The sequence below is a fragment of the Helianthus annuus genome, chromosome 6, assembly GCF_002127325.2.
Source record: "Helianthus annuus cultivar XRQ/B chromosome 6, HanXRQr2.0-SUNRISE, whole genome shotgun sequence".
Classification (NCBI taxonomy): Eukaryota; Viridiplantae; Streptophyta; class Magnoliopsida; order Asterales; family Asteraceae; genus Helianthus; species Helianthus annuus.
This window is the reverse complement of record NC_035438.2, coordinates 14890310-14914040: the sequence shown is the minus strand read 5'-3', so window position 1 is coordinate 14914040 and position 23731 is coordinate 14890310. Positions and strand designations below refer to the sequence as shown.

The 23731-nt window shown below is 36.9% G+C and overlaps 1 long non-coding RNA gene across 1 annotated transcript; it reads left to right on the top strand.

Annotated features, from left to right (window-relative positions):
* The first annotated feature begins 2972 nt into the window (after positions 1–2972).
* On the top strand, positions 2973–5500 carry LOC110909468. The gene is made up of 3 exons (XR_002575384.2): positions 2973–3387; positions 4842–4931; positions 5460–5500. It is a non-coding gene; the product is annotated as an uncharacterized LOC110909468 (long non-coding RNA).
* The last annotated feature ends 18231 nt before the right edge of the window (positions 5501–23731 follow it).

Genomic DNA, 23731 nt, shown 5'->3' with positions numbered 1-23731 from the left:
AGCAGTCGGTTGAGAAGACCAAGTGCGAAACCTGTAGGAAATACCACCTCGGGAAATGCAGATTCGAATCTCAGCCCCTACCTTGTGGGATTTGCAGATCACAGGAACATAAAACCCTGGATTGCGAAAAGCTAAAAGATGCAACCTGTTACGGTTGTAACGAGAGGGGGCATGTCAAGACCAACTGCCCTAAGAATCAGAAGAAACCCGAAGAAGCCAAAAGAACAAACACATGAGTCTTCGGAATGAACGGCCAGAAGATGGTGCAGTATTATAAGGATACAACGGGTACCTTTCTTACCAAACGGTTATGAAGAAAATAGTTACTACTGGCACATATAATTCCATAAGAGATCATATTTGTTGAGAACTATTGACTCCGCATGTTTAGGATCTCAATCATTTGATATGAGATAGGAATTTGTCATTTGTACCTAAGAAAACGCTCCAACAAATCTTAGATCGATGTTGTATCTATTAAAAATCACTCTGTTCTGATATCCTCGTGGCAGACTTTTGAGCTGTCCAAAAATTCATCAATATAATAAAGACAGAAGTGACGTTTTGATCCCCTGTCAAGAAAATGATGAATTCGGCCGAACCTTAAATGCCGTTTATGGTCTTTCATGACCTAGACTAAACATAATGAATATATATATATATATATATATATATATATATATATATTAAATAACGTTCATTGAGAATGTTAGTACTATATTAACCTATATGGTCTATAAATACCATGGTTAGTATATATTAAGGCCATCTAGATAAAGAGTAACAGTTGTTGGTTTGCAACTAATAAATTGTTTTAATGGCATTAGAAATCTGGAGTACTTTCCCTAACCTTTATCATAAATTTAAATGCCAAAAGTTTTATTTTGAATCAGATACCAATAAATCCTTCATAAACAATAAATATAGCAAGCTTTTTACAAACGTTTCATAAAACCCTCTATATTTAGCATAATGTAAAAACCTACGGATGGAAAATTCATAAGAATCCTTCCGAAAAATCTAAAAGTACTCTTTCTTCGCAATAGAGTACGACAACATATGTTATTATTTCTCATTGTTTTTCTATCACCTACGAATGCCAAACTATGTTTGATAAAAGTACCATATGAGGATTGGCGTATACTGGCGTGTCCCATAGATTATTTCCATGCCTGATCAGTATGGAAGTTAATACATGGAACCCCGGAACTACCCCAATGATCATAGTATACAAATATCGACTAGTAGTATTCGAAGAAGATATCCATAATATTGTCCAAGTAAAGCGTTCCGAAATAAGGAATTCATGGACTTATAACATAAACATATCACGTATTAACACAAATAATAATGAAGGAACAGGAGCCTGAAATATGGAAAGTCTCTGTAGTCTCCCTGTATCTCGATTATCTCTTTCTAAGATTATCCTGTTTATCTCCCGAAAGGTGAGAAGGGTTAAGATGCATATCCCGTTTAGGACTGCATCATTAATATGAGACCTACCACTAATCGAATTCTCCTACAACAATAACTGCCGTACCGGCATAAAGGCTGCGCCTTTCGAGGCATATACGGTAGTAAGTATAGATCGCCTGTTTGTTGGACGGATGTTGTAAAGTTCCAACTATCAGGACCAGAAATAGCCTTCGAAATAACGGACAAGATTGTCCAGACTCGAGGCCAACTCAAGTCTGCCCGAGATAGGCAGAAGAGTACGTAGACCCAGAATCATTAATTGGAGTGATGCGGTTTGGAAGAAAGGCAAGCTAAGCCCGAGATACATAGGACCTTTCAATGTTACCAAATGTGTCGGGTCCGACGCCTATGAGTCGAACTTACAGGAAGAGCTCAATGGAGTTCACAATGTGCTCCGCATCTGCAATCTAAAGAAATGCTTCACCGATGGATCATTGATGATACCTCACACTGATGAACGTATAAATGAGAACTTGAAGTTTGTGGTAAAGCCTTGTCAATTAAAGACCGACAGGTGAAGAAGCTTAGAAGAAAAACATGTGCCTATAGTAAAGGTTAAATGGGATGCCCGGAGAGATCCCGAAAATACGTGGGAAGTTGAATCCACGATGAAAGAAAAATACCCCAAATTATTTGAGTAAATCTCGGGTCGAGATTTATTTTAAGGGGGTGAGGATGTAACACCTCGAAATTTTTGCGTCCAATAATGTGCCGACACGTGTCCTAAGTTTACACGTGGCATTGAAGGACTAAAATTGACAAACCTTGAACATATGTAAATTCGAGGATTATAAATGTCAATCAAGGGTAATATACTTTATAGTATCCCTAAATGATGCTCGTACCTTCAAACGGATAAATCATGGATCGTACGGAAACGAAACGCGAAAGAAAGTGAGAGATTACAAGCTATAGGGGTTAAACGTGTCAACATGTTTAATTATACCTCTGAGTGACCATTTAACGAACCTGGGGCTTCGTAACAGTAAAATACGCTCACTAGAATATAATATATAAGTTTCGCGAAGTTCCGTTTTAAAACGAGAAAGTTATGATCAAATCCGTATGCGAGGGGTAAAAAGCGTCAATAATAAAGGTTAAAACCTTTCTAATAATATTGAAAATAACCAAGGGGCCGAATAATACATATAAATAACACGAGGCCCTTAGTTGTAAATAACCAAGGGCCAAATCGCAAAGTTGCCCCTTCGGTTCCGAAAGGTCAGGTTATTAATTACAAAGATTCTGATCATGATTATAAAAGATTCAAGTTACCCCTTCAAAACCCGAAAGGTCAAGTTGATGATTACTAAAGATTTCATTATTTATTACTAAATATTTTATCATTATTACCAAGATTTAGTCATGATTATAAAATATTCAAGTTACCCCTTCAAAACCCGAAAGGTCAGGTTAATGATTACGAAAGATTTCGTTATTAATTACCAGATTCTCGTAATCATTTCAAAAGATTTAAAAGCCTTGAAAAACCACCCTCTCGCGACCCGCGTTGAGATTTGGGGTAAGTGAAGGCGGGCCGCGAGCCCCCCTAAGATACGCGCATGATTTTAAAAACCAGGCGACCCGCGTACAAGGTGCATGGTTCCCCCATGCGGGCCGCGTCAGGCGCCCAGATGCAGAAACATGCTTAACTTGGCTGTTCAGCCTTCTAAAAGCCATGACCTGCATTTAAACCTTCAAAGTGACCCCTAAACAACTCCTAAACACTAGGGACACATGTTGGAAGGTTGGGGTTAGTTGGGGGACTTGTGTGTCAAAATTTGTTGTGAAACCTTACTATAAAAGGGCATGTTTGGTTCATAACCAACACACAACTCAAAACACACTCCTCTGGTCATTCTAAAGGCTCTCAAGCATTTCTCTGTATACTCTAAGCAAGACCCAACTTCTGTAAGTCGTCTAGATCCTTTGTAGTTTGATTTATGCTTAGATAACTACTAGAAACCAAACCGTCGTAACTACGGTTTGACTTCAAAATAAATCCGTAATGGCTCAGTCTTATTGCGGATCAAAAGTAGTTATGAGTTGGTATTTATGTGGGTAATAAACCCCTAAAAGGGTTTCCCCTGATCACCACTCTAACCATGTCAAATGTCGAGTCAAACGTGCACCTAAAAAAAGTCAACAGAATGTCGTTTTGGCGAATCTTGCATAATCTGTAATGTATATGCTATGAAACCTGTTTAGACACTCATAAAACATGATATTAAGTATATAAACTTGTTTGCGCTCGTTTGAATCAACCATTTGCTATATTGAACCGGTTCGGAGCCGAATGTCGCAAAAGTTTGACTTTTGCATTGACTTCAGTTCTGACCCGTTTTAGTGAGGTATAGATATGCCTTAGGACTCTCTTAGGACCAGGTTACATGATGGTATAACCCTCTGTGACCGGTTCATTGTGTGTCCGAGTCTTTTACGCATTTCCGCTAATCGCCTAAAAGTTGACCGTAACGCCCTTTATAAATTTAAACGAGGTTTTCGGACATGTGAACGGATCATGACCTTGGTTACTGATTTCTAAGCATGTCCCAAAAATTTCATGTCAATCCGAGGTCCAGAATAGGAGTTATGCCAAATGGCGCAAATTTCGGAACTTTGGTAATTAAATAGCGCATTTAGCATAACGCCTACCTAAACCAAGATTTCGTCTCCAAAACATTTACCTACTGTTGTAAAATAATATTTGGGGATTTTTAAAGATTTTTAATCATTTTTACCCTGCTCATAACCTACGGTTATGGCTACGGTTCGGTAAATACCGAATATACCCTTTTGAGCCGTAACTTGAGTTCTATAAGGTCTTGTGACCCGATTCCAGTTGCTACTGATTTTAAATAATAAATAAAGTATTTTAGACTTTATAAACTGGTCGGGAAACTCAGATTCCCTGTAGAACTCATAAACCCCTTTAAGAATCTTTAAAATGACCGAAAAACCCCTACGGGGCGTATAAAGGACAAAAACTCGTTACGGGCATTACGGAAGGTATCCTACTGATACCACAACCTCTTTAAGGCATATTAACTTAGGAAACAAGCGTAAGACTCTTACGGTTATCCGATGCGCCTTTTGCGCGTACGGTTCGGCGTACGTAACTAGTTTACATGAATTAGCCGATGCGGGTCAAACCATATTGTTTTGACCCCAAAATCCAGAGTGTGAATATAAGACCCATATAAAACAAGTCTTCGAACTTGTTTGGGCGAAATCACCACTTGTTCCCGGTTTTCGCCTTTCACGCGATTAAACCGTATATATTCCTTTGAAACTGACCGGTCTAAGCTACGGCTATTATAAAGACCCGTTAGGATTCTAATAGGTTGATAAAACCTTCGTTCCAGATTAGGAACCCAGTAAAAGTACTTGCGACTACTGATTAGAATATACGGCTGAGTTATTATTCTTGCTATTTAAGACAGGAGCTAGCTCAGGTAAATACTCTTAACTTATTTCCCTATACGGGCTTGGGATACGGTATAATAATACCGCTTGGTCGGGTATTGAATATTTAATCGGATTGTGATTAAGTTATTGAGGTAACCCGGTTTGATCTGTATTGTTTGAAATAAAAGCCTTTAGGGGTTAATGACCATGTCCCGGATATCCTTGACATCATTGTATTATAAAATGGTCACGTCTTATGCACGGGGTGTAGGCATACACCTGACAGTTGCATAAGGGAAACGGTATCTCACGCTCAGTGGGCCTATACTTGTGATGTGTCTATTAATCATGACTCGGTTTCTATATCGGGCCCTGAACGTACAACGAACATGTAAATCTGTATACAGGATCATAAATATGATTGTCTCAAGTTATAAAAAGATTAATCTTGCCTCTGGGTATTTTAATCAAAAGATATTTTGTGCCATGTGCATTCAAATAAATTTTCAATCATTTTCCAAAATGAGTCAGTTGAGTGTATTTACCAGTGTAAACTGACGTATTTTTCCAAAAAGATTAAGTGCAGGTGCTATACGTAATAGGCTGGTACTCCAGGCATCATTATTCAAGTCTTGCAAGCTTTAGATGTCAAAGTCTGTTGAACAATACTTTTCGATATTATTATTTGATCCTCTGTGGATACCTTTCGACTATTTGTAATACATTTGATATTACGAACAATAGTTGAATATAATTATCTTTATGCTTCCGCTGTGCATTATTATATTGTGTGGTTTGACTATGATGTCTCCAACTACGTCACGGTAATCCCCACCGGGCCCACCGGTGATACACGTGGAAATCGGGGTGTGACAGATCTCTCCTCCGCCTCTTCTTCCCCTTCCTCTTCCTCGGAAAATTATAGGTGCCATATTTCCTGCTTTTTTTAAAACTTTAAATAACAATAATAAAAGAAAAAGACAAACTTGGAATAACAATTCGAATTTGTCCTATGTTCTTGTCTAGACTCAAGTATGTGCCATTGTGTCACTGAGATTAAACACATTAGGATAGTGTTTAATCCACTCAATGTTGGCTCTGATACCAACCTGTCACACCCCGATTTCCACGTGTCTCACCGGTGGGCCTGGTGGGGGATTACCGTGACGTAGTTGACAACAATATAGTCAAACCACACAATATATGAATGCACAGCGGAAGCATAAAGATAAATATAATCCAACCATTGATTGTAATATCGAATGTATCACAAATAGTTGAATGGTATCCACAGGAGGATCAAAATAATAAAAAGTATTGTTCAACAGACAAGGCATCAAAAGCTTGCGAGACTCTTTAGGATGCTAAGGAGCTATAGCCAGCCGATTACGTTTAGTACCTGCACTTAATCTTTTTAGGAAAATACGTCAGTTTACACTGGTAAATACATTCAACCGACACTTTTGTAAACTCTTTTATAACTCCGGGTTAAAGATCAATAGACACACCACATTGCGTAAAACCGAGGTGGGTAAACCAACGGTTACGTCTTTTATTAATATAGACATAATGCCGGGTGTACGCCTACACCCGGATGTCGAGGTCGTGGCCATTTCGTAAAATGATGCCTAGGATATCCGGGACATGGTCATTAACCCCCCAAAGGCTTTTAAGTAACAAGACTGTTTAAACGAGCCGATCAAATTATTCAATTAACCACCAAACGATGGAAGATTTGATGCTCGATCAAGCGGTATTTTATATATACCGTAACCCAAGCCCGTAATACGGAAAATAAGTTAAAAGTATTTACCTTTGCAAGTATTGTTCTTATTTGATTAAATCACAGATATCTTTTACTGGGGCTCCTATTCTGGAACGAAGGTTTTAAAATAACCTATTAGAATCCTAACGGGTCTTTATATTAGCCGTAGCCTAGACCGGTCAGTTTCAAGGGATAGATACGGTTTAATCGCGTGAAAGGCGAAAACCGAGAATGGAATGTGATTCTGACCCAACAAGTTCGAAGACTTGTTTTATATGGGTTTAATATTCACACTCTGGATTTTGGGGTCAAAATAATATGGTTTGACCCGTATCGGCTAATTTATGTAAACTAGTTACATAAGCCGAACCGTGCGCGCAATAGGCGCAACGGGTAACCGTAAGAGTCCTACACTTGTTTCCCAAGTCAATATGCCTTAAAGAGGTTGTGGTATCAGTAGGATACCTTCCGTGATGCCCGTAACGAGTTTAAGTTTATTATACGCCCCGTAGGGGTTTTCCGGTCATTTTAAGGACTTTTAAAAGGGGTTTTAGAGTTCTACAGGAAATCTGAGTTTACCGTTCAGTTTATAAGGTCCAAAATACTTTATTTATTATTTAAAATCAGTAGCAACTGGAATCGGGTCAAAAGACCTTGTAGAACTCAAGTTTTGGCCGAAAAGGGCATATTCGGTATTTACCGAACCGTAGCCATAACCGCAGGTTATGAGCAGGTTAAAATTAATTAAAAATCTTTAAAAATCCCAAAATATTATTTTACAACAGTGAGTAAAAGGTTTGGTGTCGAAATCTTGGTTTAGGTAGGTGTTATGCTAATCGCGCCGTTTATTACAAAAGTTTCTTTTAATTGCGCTATTTAGCATAACTCCCATTCTGGACCTCGGATTGGCGTGAAACTTTAGGTACATGCTTAGAATTTAGTAAGCAAGGTTATGGTCCCTTCACGTGTCCGAAATACTCGTTTTATTTTGAAAAGGGCGTTACGGTCAACTTTTAAGCAATTAACGGAAATGCATAAAAGACTCGGACAAACAACGAACTGGTCACAGAGGGTGATACCATCACGTGACCTGGTCCTAAGAGAGTCCTAAGGCATATCTACATTGCACTAAAACGGGTCAGAACTGAAGTCAAAGCAAAAGTCAAACTTTTGCGACATTCGGCTCCGAACCGGGTCCATATAGCAAATGGCCGAATCAAACGAGCTTAGACAAGTTAGTATACTTATTATCATGTTTTATGAGTATTCAAACAGGTTACATATCACCTACATTACAGATTATGCAAGAATCGCAAAAATGGCTTTCTGTTGACTTTTTAAGTATACGTTTGACTCGACATTTGAACTAGTTAGAGTGGTGATCAGGGGAAACCCTTTTAGGGGTTTATTACCCACATAAATACCAACACATAACTACTTTTGATTCGACAATTCACTGGACCATTCGTGATTTATCGCAAAGTCAATCGTTAGTTACGACGGATTGACTTTTAGGCTAAACTAAGCAAAAACAAAGCCATAGAAGGTTTGGCATACTTACAGAGACTTAGTGTACGACTTAGGATTATAGAAGAACACTTGGGAGCTTCAGGGATGATCAGAAGATGTGTTTTGAGGTGTGGTGAACTTATGCACAATGTAGGCCTATTTATAGTGAAAGAATGGCCTCTAGATCATTAAACTCAGGCTACAAGTGAGTATGGATGTTCAGCAGGTGGCCCTTGATGCTAGGAGGCAAGTAGGGGGCGCCCATGCTTCACTTATTGCACTTTTGATCGTTCACAACTTCAAACAACAAGTCTGTCCAAAGTTTCTGCATCTGGGTGGTTCACGCGGCCCGCATGGGAGATCAGGCAGCCTTATACGCGGGCCGCCTGAGTTTTCATATCAGAACGCGTAACTGCAGGAGGCTCGCGGCCTGCATCAACTTACCCATGACCTTTACGCGGCCCGCGTTAGGTCTAAATTTCTGGATTTTTGAATCTTTTATAATAATTGCCTAAATCTTTGTAATTAATAACGAAATCTTCGGTAATTAATAACCTGACCTTTCGGGTTTGAAGGGGTAACTTTGCGATTTGGCCCTCGATTATTTACAACTAAGGGCCTCGTGTTATTTACCCGCATTGTTAAGTCCCCGGTTATTTTGTTAGTTATCCGGAAAGCCTTAACTTTCATTGTTGACGCTTTTAGCCCTTCTCGTACGAATTTGATCATAATTTCTCGTTTTAAAACGGAACTTCGCGGAATTTATATAGTACATTCTAGTGAGCGTATTTTACAGTTACAAAGCCTCGGGTACGTCAAAGGGTCACTCAGAGGTATAATTAAACATGTTGACGCAGTTAACCCCTGCAGCTTGTAATCTCTCACTTTCTTCCGCGTTTCGCTTCCGTACGATCCATGATTTATTCGTTTGAAGGTACGAGCATCGTTTTAGGGTTACTATACAGTATACTTACCCTTGTTTGACATTTATAACCCTCGAATTTACATACTTTCTAGGTTTGTCAACTTTAGTCCTTTATTTAATATTTAATGCCACGTGTAGACTCATGACACGTGTCAACACATTATTGGACACAAAATTTCGAGGTGTTACATTCGGCTATATCCTTTTTCATTCCTATCCACCAGAAATTCTTTCTTAAATCTTGGTACATCTTATTGTTTTCTGGGTGTACAGTATACCTAGATTTATGAGCTTCCTCTAAAATCTTTGATCTTAAATTTCCCTGTTTAGGTACCCAAATTCTGCTTTTGTGGAATTTCCAAATTCCATCATTTCCTTGTTCCAATTCTTTTAGGTAACCTTTCATTTCTTCGGCATCGTCTTTGATTGCCGTTTCCTAAATTTCCTCTAATTGTTCCATTAAATCTACTTGTAGATTTATTCTAAGAGCACGGACTCGCCTTTGCTTCTCATGATACTTACGACTTAAGGCATCTGCGACTACGTTTGCCTTTCCTTTGTGATATTGAATATCACAGTCGTAATCACTCAGGATTTCCATCCATCTTCTTTGCCTCATATTTAACTCTTTTTGCCCAAATATATACCTTAAACTTTTATGATCTGTATAAACAGTAAACTTACTTCCATACAGATAATGTCTCCATATCTTAAGGGCAAAAACTATAGCTCCTAATTCTAAATCATGAGTCGTATAATTTTCCTCATGCTTCTTCAATTGTCTGGAAGCATACGCAATTACCTTCTTGCGTTGCATTAACACACATCCAAATCCTAATTTTGAAGCATCACAATATACTTCAAAATCTTCTGTTCCTTCTGGTAAGGCTAAGATTGGAGCATTGGTTAATTTCTGCTTCAAGATTCTAAAGGCTTCTTCTTGTTTAGTTCCCCATTCAAACTTAGTGGTTTTACAGGTTAGCTTAGTTAATGGTACAACTATCTTGGAAAAATCCTTAATAAACCGTCTATAATATCCGGCTAAACCTATAAAACTTCTAATTTCCATTGCGGTTTGCGGAACCTTCCAATTGGTAATTGCTTCTATCTTAGCAGGATCTACGTGAATACCTTCATGATTCACCATGTGTCCTAAGAATTGCACTTCTTGTAGCCAAAATTCACACTTCGAAAATTTGGCATACAACTTTTCTTTTCTTAACAAGGTTAAGAGTGCATGTAAGTGCTGACAATGTTCGTCTTGTCTTTTTGAATAAATAAGTATATCGTCTATGAAAACAATTACAAATTTATCCAAATATGGTTTATAGATCCTGTTCATCATGTCCATGAATGCTGCATGCTGCAGGTGCATTAGTTAATCCGAAGGGCATGACTGTAAACTCATAGTGTCCATACCTAGTTCTGAAAGCAGTTTTAGGTATGTCTTCTTCTTGAACCTTTAATTGATGATATCCGGAGCGCAAGTCTATCTTAGAAAAGTACCTAGCGCCTTGTAATTGATCGAAAAGATCATCAATCCTAGGTAATGGGTATCGATTCTTAATTGTAACCTTATTTAGCTCTCTATAATCGATACACATTCTCATTGATCCATCTTTCTTTTTCACAAACAACACTGGTGCACCCCAAGGGGATGAACTAGGTTGTATAAATCCTTTGCTTAGTAATTCATCTAATTGCTTCTTTAATTCTAGCATTTCGGTAGGAGCTAATCGATAGGGTGCCTTGGCTATCGGTATAGTTCCTGGAATTAGATGAATCCTAAATTCTACCTCCCTATCTGGTGGTAATCCAGGTAAATCTTCTGGGAATATATCTGGGTATTCTGAGACTACAGGAATTTCCTTAAGTTCTTTACCTTTAGTACTAATGATTACTTAAATCATATATACTATTCCTTGTTTTCGTTCATAATTAGCAACTTTCATTACTGATATGAACTTCAGTGGCTTTCGAGGTTTATCTCCTGTAATCATGATTACTTCTCCAGTAGGTGATTGAATTTCTATAGAGTTTTTATCACAAATGATTTGAGCATGGTTGGCTATTAACCAATCCATTCCTAACACAACATCAAATTCAGCTAATTTCATAGGTAATAGGTTTGCAGCAAATTTATGACCTGAAAGTTCTATTCCTACTTTTTGCAAAACCTGATTGATTTTTACTGAATTCCCATCTGCGGTTTCGACTGTAAAAATCTGCCTAATGGTAGTTAAGGGTAACTTAAGAGCTTGGCAGAATGAAGTATTTATAAAACTTTGGTTTGCACCAGAGTCAAACAATACTTTTGCATAAACGTCGTGAACTAAAAACGTACCGGCTATCACATCCGGGATGAGCTCTGCTTCTTGAGTGGTTAGCTGGAATGCTCTGGCATTCTTCTTAGTAGCTCCTTCGGTCGCCTTGGTTTTGTTGTCTACTGGTTTGACTAACTTAGGACATTCTGTTTTGAAATGTCCGGCTTCTCCACAATTGTAGCAAATTATGGATTTCTTTCTGCAGTTTTCTTCAAGATGTCCTATCGTTTTGCAAAAATTGCAAACTTTATTACATTTCCCAAAATGTTTCTTTTTGCAAATTTTGCAGAATGGCAAAGTTGAAGATTGCCCTGCTCCTCTTTTCTTGAAACTACTATTACCCACCCTAAATCCTTGGGTAATTTTCTGAGCTAGTTCCTTCTTCCTGTCTTCATCTCTTGTGCGTATCAATTCATCAGTCAGAGTGTTAGCTAATTCTACAACATCGTCAATAGTGCGAGGTCTCGCAGCCTTAACGATATTGCGAATTTCGCTAATTAATCCCCAAATATAGCGAGAAATGAGTACCGGTTCTGGCGAAGCCAGTGTTGGTACCACTCTAGCATATTCAAAGAATGTCGAAGTATAACCACGACAATCCACACCTATCATTCGATGAGTTAGGAACTTATTTGCCATTTGTTCCTTTTCATACTCAGGACAGAATTTTCTTTCTACAAGATTCTTAAATTCTTCCTAAGTCATAGCATAAGCCCTATTTCTTCCTTTAGCTTGTAACACAGTGTTCCACCATTCGAGTTCTCCTTCTTTAAATAGATTTGATGCGTACATGACCTGATCATCTTTGGCACACTTACTTATTGCAATTACTGCTTCGGTTTTCTCTAACCAACGCAGTGATGCAGTTGCCCCTTCATTGCCTGCAAATTCAGTGGGTTTACAAGCAAGAAATTCTTTGAAAGTGCAACCAGGTGTTGCAGCTTTCAGTTTCTTAGGGAGCGGCGTGTGCTGAGATTCATTATCATGATTACCATGATTATTACCCCCGTTTATACTATTACTGAAGTTATCTTCAGAAGTACGTTTGCTAGGAACGATATGTTGCGGTTCGATTGGACTTTTTACAGCAGCAACGAATGCTGGAATAGCATTGGCTATCCCTTGAGCAACAATATTTTCAATATCTTGTCTAGTCATATATTGATCCCCTGGATGTTGCTCCGACTGATTAACCTCATTTACTGGTTCATTACCAATATTTGCCATCTGATAATATATATATAATTTTTATTAGTATCTGATAAATAGCAATTATACACAAACAATCAAACAATTTACAATACACGTATAGTCAAAACTATCGATTTCTCGATTCCATTTTATATCTGTTATAGTATGCATCAATACACACCAATATCTTACAAAGTTTTATTCGGAGTTATGTTACAGACTGATTTTACTATTTACTTTTACTATTACACAACTATAGTTTTACCATCCTCCTATCTCTTGTCACTTGGCGTCCTAAAAACGAAGTTCCCTTTCATCATACTTCCAGGCAATTTGTCCCCCTGTCTCCCTGATTCTATTTCCTGCATCCATCAATTCTTCACCATAATGACGAAGTTCAGCCATATTTTCGTTACTCATTGGTGGATTAGGTAGGGGTTCTGGATCGAATTGTGGAAGAAAGGAATAAGGGTCGTTGACAATATTTTGAAATTGCCAATCATTCGTCCACCATTCGTCCATTCCTACAGGTTGGGAGTGGACTATTGGTTCTGGGATTGCTGGTTCAAAATTCATGGGGAGTGGATTTTCAATAGGATAGGTAAAAACATTAGTATTGACAGGCTGAATAGTCTCACAGCTTTCCAATAGAAAATCTATTTCCTCTTGAAAAGTTGTTCCCTGGTTTCGGTTGGAACTCTCTCTGATCTCTATCTGAGTTGGTCTAGAACCTTGTCCTACTTCCATTTCTATTTCTTTAGAATATTCCTCAAACTGTATTTCCATTTGCCTAGAATCTTTCTTAACTTCAGTTTCCATCTCTTGCTGTTTGGAACTTTCTTTGATTACAATTCCTTTTCCTTTTTCTAGAGGGTTGTTTATTTTAGGAAGTTTCGGAACTGGCTTTTTCCTACGTATACGACTCCCCCAGACATAATTCTTTCTTTTCTTTCGTTTTGGCTTTGTCAAAGGTGGAGCATTGAATTCTACAGGTTGTTCCACATCAGCAAAGTATCCAGTAAAATCTTGGGAAACTTCTATATTCACCGGGTACAGATTGAGGTTCTGAAAGGCTTCAGATATCTCATTCATGCTGTGTAGCATATATGCAAAATGCACAAAAATACTAAGTTAAAACTTTGGAACAAAGTTTAACAAATAAATATTGAAGTTTTATTGCACACTATTTGTACATAATAACAGGAAAGAACACACTCTGATTTATTTATTTATTTACTGGGAAGTACTATTACTAGACTTAGGGTATTTAAAGATCTGCATGTTCTGCTACTGTGGCTAACATATATAAATTTGCCCATTTCTCATCTAGCTTGTCTTCCCAAGGTGATTTATTGATTAATTCCTGGGTTTCCCTTTTAATCCTCTTTTCTCGGATTTGCTCTTTACTTTTCTTAATAATCATACTCCTTTTTCTAGGAGAAAGCGGTTTCTCATATTGTGCTTTTCGCACAAATATTCCTTCTTCAGGAATTGTAGGGAGTTTTGAAGATTTGGTTTGGGATGAACTTCCCTCTTCATAGACTGACCTATCTAATTTAAGATACATATCTTGCAGCTTTTGCTTACCCATACTGTAACTAACACATAGTCAGTTTAATATAACACATAATCACATAATAGTAATCAGGAAAAAATAAGTATCTCTAAATACTTAATTAGCTTAACTCAGTGGCTCTACCACCTCATTTCTGTCACGGCCCCCGACCCGGTTTGACCCGTTTCAGGAGCCGCGGGACAGAAATCCCGTGATATTTATTTAATTGAGTTTAACAGCGGAAGTTTATCATCAGGATCGTTTTAAAGCTAAAAACTCTTCCCGATTATTTTATTTCACAATTCGGGATAAAACCCCGATAATTTACAATAACAAGATTTTACTGAGAAATCTTTATTTTTACAAAACATATTTCTTTATTTTATAATGAGCCACTATCTTAAGCTTGAAATGCTCCCCAGCACTTTTCCTGAATTACAATAGATCACCTGAAACATGTTTGAAAAAGATTTTGTCAGCGGGAAATACTGAGTGAATCATTCAGTTTACTGAAATGACTTGTTTTATTATAATTTACAGTATTAAGAGTTTTTACATATGTTTCTGATATCTACCAACTACCCACAGTATTTGTCACTCGACAGGATCTGTGACTGTGGTCATATCACCATTGGCTGCCCCAATGAATGACGTATATCACTTAATTTTAGGTTCGCCCACCTAATGTGATTAAAACAGTAGTAATGTGCACAATACCCCACATACTGGCTGTAATTTGGTGATTACATAAACTTAATCATTGTAATTTATAATTCTGAAAATAATTTGGAGTATTGTAAAACATTTGATAAAAAGAAGAATGACTCACATTGCAGATTTAACACGGACAGAATATGGATTAGCCTTGTTAAGCTAATTTAATAATAATGCACACAAAACTGGGTTAGTGATCAATACAGCAGTTACGATAACTCACGAGATCAAATTCTCACAACGAATGACAAAGTGCGATACTTAAACATCCATCGATTTAACGATGAACGACAAAGTATCACCCTAATGTGGACGGCACTTAAACATCCATTGGATATATTGATCAGTCGGAAAATGAATCGTAATAGCGATCGAGTTATTACCCTGTTTTGCGGCAGTACTTCGTGATCAGTGTGTGTATTTATAGTATCTCGACTATAACTCAGCGAACATTTAGAATTTTAACGTCGAAGTAAGCAATCTGATTCAATCCCAGACCCCCTATATATACCCGAATTTGGTACCTCCCGCGTGTCGCGGGAGATGTCTCTGGTCCTGTCGCGACTCGCCTGGGGTAGCAATCTACCCTAGGGTAGCCTTGTGTCCCAGTTAGGCTTGCTGAGTTGGTTTCGTGATATTTCGAATTTTTTGACAACGTTTTTGGTAGATAACTATAACTAGGGTTTAATCCCCCTTAGTTTTAGGGGCCCTGATCCTGATTCCGATTGTTATGAAATTTTTAGGATTAGTGTAGAATTACTTGGGTTTCTCAATTAGGGTTTCCTTATTGAGTAATTATCATTCTAATTATGGATTTTAATGAGAGTTGTTACATTAGGGACATGCTTAGAATTCAGTAACTAAGGTCATGGTCCTTTCACATGTCCGAAATTCTCGTTTTAAATTAAAAAGGGCGTTACGGTCAACTTTTAAGCATTTAACGGAAAGGTGTAAAAGACTCGGACAAACAACGAACCGGTCACAGTGGGTTATACCATCATCTAACCTGGTCCTAAGAGAGTCCTAAGGCATATCTAAAACATACTTTAACGGGTCAGAACTGAAGTCAAAGCAAAAGTCAAAGTTTTGCGACTTTCGGCTCCGAACCGGGTCAAAACAGTAAACGGTCGGATCAAACAAGTTTAGACTAGTTAATATACTTATTATCATGTTTTATGAGTGTTAAAACAGGTTACACACCATCTACATTACTGATTATGCATAAAATCGCAAAATAGCATTCTGTTGACTTTTTTCTAAGCAAGTTTGACTCGACGTTCGGACTAGTTATAGTGGGAATCAGAGGGTGCCCTTTTAGGGGTTTAAAGCCCACATGATTACCAACGTATAACTACCTTTGATTCGACAACCACTGGACCATTTATGATTTATCGTAAAGTCAATCGTTAATTACGACGGATTGACTTTTAAGCTAAAACTATGGAAAACTAAGCCATAAAGGGTTAGGCATACTTACAGAAGCTTGGTGCACGACTAGAGATGTTAGAAGAATGCTTTTGAGCTTCAGGAATGATCAAGAAAGTAGGTTTGAGGTGTGTTGAACAATGGTGCACTACATTGCCTTTTGTAGTGAAAAATGGTGCACAAGATCCTTACAACTCAACCTGTAATTGCTCATGGATGATCAGCAGCTGTCCCTGAGTGTTAGGGGACATGTAAGGGGCGCCGATGCTTCAATTAATGCATCCAAGGTCGGTTACAAGCTCAAATAGTGAATCTGTCCATGTTTACTGCATCTGGCGGTCTTACGCGGCCCGCATTAAAGATCAGGCTACTTGTACGCGGGCCGCCTGAATCCTCATGTCAGTAAACGGATCTTCACATGGCTCGCGGCCCGCATTAGCTTGCTTGTTTCTCTAACGCGGCCCGCCTGAGGCCTGTAAATCAAGATTTTCAAATCTTTTGTAATCATTGAACTGACCTTTCGGTTTCGAAGGGGTAACTTTGCAATTTGGGCCTCGATTATTTACAAATAAGGGCCTCGTGACTTTTACCCGTGCCGTTAAGTCCCCGGTTAGTTTAATTACTATCCGAAAAGCCTTAACTTTTATTGTTGACGCTTTTAACCCCTCGCATACGAAATTGATCATAACTTTCTTGTTTTAAAACGGAACTTTGCGAAATTTATACCGTACATTCTAGTGAGCGTAATTTACTGTTACAAAGTCTCGGGTTCGTCAAAGGGTCACTCAGAGGTATAAATTAAACATGTTGACACATTTAACCCCTGTGGTTTGTAATCTCTCACTTTCTTCCGCATTTCGCTCCGTACGATCCATGATCCATTCGTTTGAAGGTACGAGCATCATTTAGGGTTACTATACAGTATATTTACCCCTCGTTGACATTTTTAACCCTCGAATTTACATACTTTCAAGGTTTGTCAACTTTAGTCCTCTATTTAGTATTTAATACCACGTGTAAACTCATGACACGTGTCAACATATTATTGGACACAAAATTTCGAGGTGTTACAAAAAGTGCGGAAATAATCAAAGGTTACACTATACACGAGTCGGAGCCAAGTGATTCATCTTTTCTATCTGTTTTTATTTTTATTTTATTTTTCAGCATTTTAGTTAGTTTTTATTTTCCTAGTTTAAAACCTTTTTCTAAACTTTTGATTTGATTAGACGTTGAGGATAAACCGGTACTAAAAGCTCTTGTGTCCTTGGACGACCTCGGTATCTTGCCAACACTATACTACGCTCACGATGGGTGCACTTGCCCATATGTGTGTTTGGTGTTAGTAAAATATCGTGTTTTATAAATTTAGAACTTGACTAACGTGTAAAAAGGGCTTAAAATATACTTAATTCCATATACACACCAACCCGCATCATGAACCATCAGGAGAAGTAGTGGAAACTAGCGCTTGTGATGCACTGTTGGATGAACTTTGACCAGATAAATTATGAAATGTGGAAGGTTGTTGTGGTTCTCCTGTTTGTCTTTGACATTCTCTGGCGAAATGCCCAAGATTTTGATATTTAAAGCATCGAACCTTGGATTTATCGAATCCAACCTTCTTCCCAATGAACTTCCTGCCAGTTTTGTTTATGAACCATCTAGCCCTGATAGATATCATAGCCATTTACCACTGAATATCTATCTCATCCAAATCGTCTGGATCAATCTGCTCATAATCTTCGTCCAGTACTACTGGATTTGTTATCTTGCCCTATATATAATTCTGATACGAAGCAACAAACGAGGCAAGGAAAGACAGTTGATTTTTAGCTGATTTCACACTCATAGGCTATTCAATTCAGTCTGTTGTTCTGTTATCTCTTACCTACTGTTGAACCTCCCAATGAGGCAACAAAGCACAATTCACCATTAGCATCAAAAGCAGTTTCACTTTCACTTGAGAGAAATGTTGTTGCTGAATCACTAGAAGCGTTGTGAGAAGATGAAGTTGGAATGCCTTTGTAGACTCCCGGATCTTAAACCTGATCATAACATGTTTCCTTCTTCTTCTTCATGTTGAGCTCGTAAGCTCTCTATTTCCCAACAACCTCTTCTAAGTCTTTAGTTTCATAATCAGCTTCACCCTTAATCATGAGAGTATAAATATCCCACTTAGCAGGTAAAACATCTAGCAACTTGTTATTGATCTCAGTATCAATATATCCCTCTACGTCATAGTTGTCTATTTCCGTCATTAGATGATAGAACCTTGTAATGATTTCTTCTAGGCAATCATTTCTCATGCACTTAAAAACAGCAAATTGTTTCTTTAGCCGATCAATCTAGTTCTTCTTCACATCAGCATTAGCCTATATCGCCTCTCTAATGTATCCCACGTCTCTTTCGAAGTAGTGTATCTCTTAAAGGTGTGTTTAATGACATCGGGTAGAGACATCTTTATTGTAAGACCCTTAGTCCATTTTATTCAATTATCAAATAATTTCGATTATAACAGTGTATTTAAGATTAAACATACACTTAAAAATGCAAGTTTGTTAAAACATTTTACTAAATAAAACATTTCAACATTTTGTAATTTAATTCGTTGTTTAAAACGTGACAATGAAACTATTCGCTGAAGCTTGATTCTTGAGCGTGTTCGGTTCCTTATTGAGCTTGATCGTCATCCGGCTCCGTACATTAACCTATATTTCATCAAAACATGAAACGAGTCAGTTTTAGGGAGTTTATAACGTGTATAAACAAGTTCTAAACGCAAAAACAATTAAATAACAAATTTTCGCCAGACCAGGACCCCGTCGCGTCGCCCGACGGCCCCTGGCCTTTGTCGTCGCGTGGTGCGACGCATCTAAATACACAGACTGTTTGCTGTTGCTGCTGTATAAAACCAGCTAGCTTATCTTTTACAGAAACGAGCATAACTTGCTCGTTTTTAATCCGATTTAAGTCATGTTTTTTCCTACGTGACCGTAATTTAATTCTCCATCATATGGAGTTAAAATCAAACATTCGGATCTTCAAAATTTAAGACTTTTAAGTCTTCGGCTTATTACTCTTTTTACCAAATTTTGACCCATTTGTATATTTGTCAAACAAACATGTTTGTTTGATCCTAATTTCACATGAATCTTACATTTACAATATTGTCTATCATATTAGGTTCAAAATTTCGGGTTTGTATACATTCTTACACCCATTTTTAATTAAATGCCTATTTTGACCCGTTAAGGGTATTTTAAGCTTTTTTTCCACATAACTTATGCTCCTTACTTCTTAGTATACTATGTCCACATTATTTATCAAGTAATCTTCCACCACAACTATAATTGTGGTGGATTTAATGTGGCGATCATTATATTCCGAGTTTTTACCCCTCGGATCGTTATTTTACGACAAAGACTCCTATAGAGTCATTTGACCAAAGATTTACATATTTCACTTTCTATACTTATTCTAAGTATTTATTTAATCATAAAACTTGTTTCCAAACAACCTTTAAAGGTCGTTTGCTCAAGTTAGCTTATAAGGGCGTTTTGGTCAATTTTAGTCCTTCTTTTACGATGAAGGACTTTTAAATACTGGTTTGACCCAAAAATCGACCCTTTAACTATAATCTTGTTTAGAAACCATTATGTTTCTAAAACACCATGATTATAACTTAAATTATTCGGTTTACCTAAAAGATAACCGAATATCCATTTTTGACCTTGTCTAACTCTTATAGAACCTCAAGTTCTACATGATGAATTGAATCATTATACATACCTGATTCGGATCAATGTGTTGAGCCGTTTAATACCTGCCTTTATAGCTGCTAATTATTAGCGATGTAAATATCCTTTCGATATTCATTCCTATAGTCATACAAATACAACTCGAGAAATTCATTAGTCGATATCGTCAAAGGGTGATATTCTCACCTTTTGACCCGTTTAGGCTAAGTGACCGAATTTATTGGCGAGATGATGTTTATTACTATCTCGTCTACATGACTCGTTCCAGTTTACACCGTACGTTCATTTTCTTTATAAATCATTTATTGACGCTTTTGACCCATTATAACTTACGCTATAAAATGTCTTTCACAAACTAACGGTAATCGTCAACGGGTGATTGAATTACCGTTTTACCTTTATTATTTGTATTAGTTACCTTATAGGGTAATTATTCAAAACTCGTTATTTATTAGTCCTTTCATGACTAAATAACCGTATTAGATCTTTTTAACCATTAAACATGGTTTATCTTTATTGTCTTTTGTTCCGAACCGCACATGTCATGTCGGAACATCCGAATTCAAACAAGACTTTATATTATTAGTAACCTATAAAACAATAGTTATTTAATACAAAGAGTGTAAGATGTACTTACCTAGCATCCAATTTATGCTTTTCCTTCATTTCTGATTCGTTTGACCCACTTCATTCCCAAGCTTCCACCTAGCTTGTTAAGCGCCAAACTATCATTGTAATTTGTAAGATAGTTAAATTAGTCATAATCATTCACGACTATTCCATCCTACGATCTTTATGTCGAATTTATCATTCGACCATATCATTGGTCAGTTTGATTTTCTAAAGTCAACTGCCTATTGACATAAATAATTACACGAGGTAGCTCAACTACCCGTTTAATTACTTGGTCAATTATTCAGTAAGCATCATTTATATGTTACCGTTTTAATCACTTATTTACCAAGTTCTTGTAACTTATAAGTTACCGAATTAATACTTGATGATATTAAACATCGTTTAACATGAACTTATCATCAATTTTTTTTATCATATCTTACTAAACTCATATGCTAGTAAGTAGGATTACATACTCAAACACACAATTTGTTCATGTATTTCCTGATTACTATCAGATATGATGATTCTAATCATAATTATATCATCAAATTCATCATATGATCAATACCCACTTATCCTATTGTAGTATATCATCAAATCATTCTAATTATAACATCATATATAAAATTTTCACTTAGGGTTTGATTCCTAAGCACATATCTATCACTAATTCAGCCATATCTTCAACAATTTATCCATAATTCACAGATTATGAGATTTATCAAATTTCACAACTTCAAGAATCATCAAAATTTTACATACCTTATGATCCCCTAACTTAGGTGATCATGAATTCACGTTCAATTGTGAATTTGAGCTTCGTTTGAGCCTTCGGTTTGATGATTTTGTTGTGATTAGGGTTTTGGGCTCCCTAGGAGCTTCTGGTCGATCACAGGACACACACTCTAAGTATGTGTTTTGTTTTGATTTCTTATTTATAATCTAAGTTCATAATTATCCAGATTTGGCCCCTCTTGTTTGGTTAGTTATTAAGTAGGGCACAACCTACTTATTTCTAACAATATTCCCACGTATTAACTAGGTTAAACATTCCTAGTTAAATTAGTGGGTTTGGGGAATTCATGACTAAGTTTATTTTAAGTCCCGTTAACTCGGGCTTCTATAAACTTTATTCCTTCAAAAGCTTTCGTTCAGCTTTTATTTAATATTAGGCTTATTTACTAAAATCCTAATATTCACCGGGTTACTTTTACCACTGACGGTACTTTACCCGTCTTTTAGTATTAACGTGGTTTGATTACCAAACCCGTTTTTAGGGTGTTACAAGTCTACCCCCTTTAAAGAGGTTTCGTCCTCGAAACCTTTTCTTACATAATTCATTTAGTTTAAACTCAATGCATTTGATCTCGATAATCCATTGAGCATTGCTCATATTTTAACCAATTGTTAGTATTACCAGAAAAGTATGGTAATATCTTTTTAGTTACAAGGCATATACGTATCTCATACGACATAATGCAATTTGAAATAATGTACTCTCGTTATTTCCACTAGTTTAGTTAATCTTAGCGAAATCCATCGCTTTCTTATTATCGAATTCTTTAGGAATCAGTTATTTTAACCTGTTCAAAGGTCTTTAGTGAAATCTTTCACTTTTAGCAAACAAACTCTTTTGTTTGAATTGACTTCCCAACATTTCGCTTTGTTTGTCTCCTGGTCCCTCCAGTAGGTGATCAGTATTTTCTGTTATTGAGGTCTCATGGACCTTTGTTGTTTACTTGATCGAGTTGCCAGTTTGGCCACTTGATCATGTAAATCTATTGACTTTATTTATTCCAAACTATTCTCATAATAAATAGCGTATTATCCAAATTATTAATTTGAATTTCGACCTAACCGGTCTCACTAACTAGACTTATTAGTCCAGTTACTTTATACCCATCATTCGGGTTACAATGTGATTACATTTCACATTACTTCTCTTGACCGTGATCGCGTCACGTCATGTTTAGGTTTATTTCAACCTTTCTTTATCGAAAATATTTCTTTTCAATATATCATCTTGCACCTATCAGTGTCAAGACCTGTATCTTTAACATTTACCATTTAAATTCATATAAGAATTCATGTTTATAAAAACATTATTTCTTACTACAACTGAAATTTTAGTTTAGCATATTTTCTTTAACTTTTGTCAATTAACCATACCAGGATATTGACAGTTAAGAATTTATTCTTTTTACAGTCTTTGTTTTATGCGGGGATTCTCAATTGGTTCCCTCGCTTTGTTTAAGTAACTCGTAGGTTCTTTCACTTTGCCTCGTGGGCTATTTCTTTAGGCTTTCACCTTGTTAAGGCAAGGCCCTTATAGTTCAATTCTTTTGATTTATGGCCCCTAGGGTCATTCTAGTCCTGTAGACCTCTTTCACTATTTATAACTCGAAGGTTATAATGATCCCGTAGATCATTTCTTACTCGTATCATTCTTAATATATATTTTTGGTGTCAATGCACCTTGTTTATGTTTGGAAATCATTTGATTTCAAATTTAAGATCCGTTTACTTTGACTGTAGTTCGTGACTACAATTGTTTTATTTCAGACCTTTCTCCCGACTCTATGACTTCTTATGTCATTTATGCGTCGGTTTGTATCATGCTCACCGTTATTCGGTTTATATTTATTCGTATTTAATCATGTCCCATTACCGGGCTCCTTATTCTTTTAGTCATAACTCAGAATCCGAGTCCTTTGACTTTAAATCCATGTTCTCGTCTCTCGGTTTACACATGTGTTTAGTTTCCTACCCATCAACCGGGTGATTTACTGAAGTCATTATTAATGCAACCCTTTAGGTATGCATTTAGACTTTATTTTAACTTGTTTGGTTTTCTTAGCGAAATCCATCGCTTTATTTAACCAAACTTTTATTCTTTATGTGACCATGCTTGATGGTCTTATAATTTCTGAATGATGATTATCATCATCATCCTTTCTTTACTACGACCAAAGTAATGACTTCGATCGTCTTGTTGTACGGGCAATACCTTTGTTTTTATGACCTCGCGGGTCATTTATCTTTTGGTTTTACATGCCCTTT